Genomic DNA, 1,676 nt, shown 5'->3' on the forward strand with positions numbered 1-1,676 from the left:
TGAGCTGCATGTTTCTTCCGTCAAATGACACGTTCACTTCCTGATCCGCGCTTGCTAATATTCGATCCTGAAATTGAAAGAACAATTTCACGAATAAGGCGAGAACAGCGTAGGTTAGTCTGCTTTGAGGGCGGATCTGAAAGTGAATCTGAGGAAGAAACCAGCCCCCGTTCTACTGATTTGGTTGTTTTACGTGCAGAAAATATGGCAGCTAGAAGAGTTACCATTCAGGAGGAAGGAGCTCCTGATTTTACAATGCAACCGTTTCAAGCGCATCATCCAGCGGTAGCTACGGATTTTGAAATAAAGACTGCACTGCTAAATTTGATGCCCAAGTTTCATGGCCTACCTGCTCAAGAGCCTATCAAGCACTTGAGAGATTTCCAGGCAGCCTGTTCTACTGTCAGGCGTGATGGCACTAATGAAACTTCAATTCTGCTGAAAGCTTTTCCGTTCTCTCTTGGGGGAAAAGCAAGAGAGTGGTACTACACTCAACCTCTAGTAAATGTATCCAACTGGGATACACTCAGAAAGGACTTTCTGGAGAAATTCTTTCCATCTGAAGTTACTGATAAACTGAGGAAGGATATCTCTACAATTGTTCAGGATGACAATGAGACTCTCTTTGAATACTGGGAGCGCTTCAATAATCTTCTAGAAGCATGCCCCCACCACATGATTGACAAGATCGTGCTACTCAGCTATGTAATATAGGCCAAGGTATGAGGCCCCAAGATAAGACCATATTGGAAAGTGCCAGCAATGGGTCTATGAAGAAGTACAAGACCACTAATGAAGCTTGGCAATTGATCAGTGATTTAGCTGAATCTACTCGAAACCACAGATAGAAGCAAGGCCGTTCAAGGGCCGTTGCAGAAGTATCTTCTGGCATAGAGACCGCTACTCTAAACCGAAGCATCTGCGAAATGACCAACTTGCTGAAGCAAATGCAGTTAAATTAACAAGCTCAGCAAACTCAACCACAGCAAAACCAACAACTAGTTCCACAAAGAATTTACGGAATTTGTGCTGATTACAGCCATTATACTGATGAATGCCCGCATCTCCAACAAGAAGACAATATGGTGGCATCCACTCACAACTTCTATGATCGCCCCAACCAAGGGTACAATCAAAGTGGAAATAATAACCATGGATGGCAGGACAATTCAAACCAGAATTGGAGGGACAACAATAATAGGGGAGGCAGAGATAATCAGGGAAATCAGAGGTGGAATAATTACAACAACAGGCAGCAAAATCAACCTTACCGAGCACCTCACCAGAGGCAAAACCAAGGAGCACCGAACAATCAGCAGCAAACCTCTCAATTTACGCATTCTTCTGTATCTTCTAATGAAGATTTTTACAAGCTTTTGAGAAAAGACAACTGGCCATGGAAAATACCATCGTGGACAGTATTAACGCCAGTCTGAATGGTTTCACCTCTACTCTGCAAGCTTTTATGACACAACTTAGTTCAGCACAAAATTCCAGTAACCAACCTTCAAGCACCACTGGAATCCCCTCTTAACCATTACCCAATCCAAAGGGAGGCATTAATGCCATCACCATGAGGTCTGGAACCACACTGCAGGAGAGGCATCAGGAGGAACCAAGCTCACCAGAATACGCCTCAGCTGAAGAGGTGGTAGAAATCGAAGATGTTGAAGAGG

General features: G+C 43.9%; 1 non-coding gene across 1 annotated transcript; it reads right to left on the reverse strand.

Annotated features, from left to right (window-relative positions):
- Window positions 1-573: 573 nt before the first annotated feature.
- Window positions 574-681, reverse strand: LOC130977723 (small nucleolar RNA R71). The gene has a single exon (XR_009085403.1). It is a non-coding gene; the product is annotated as a small nucleolar RNA R71 (small nucleolar RNA).
- Window positions 682-1,676: the final 995 nt, after the last annotated feature.

Source organism: Arachis stenosperma, chromosome 4 (genome assembly GCF_014773155.1).
Source record: "Arachis stenosperma cultivar V10309 chromosome 4, arast.V10309.gnm1.PFL2, whole genome shotgun sequence".
NCBI classification, from domain to species: Eukaryota; Viridiplantae; Streptophyta; class Magnoliopsida; order Fabales; family Fabaceae; genus Arachis; species Arachis stenosperma.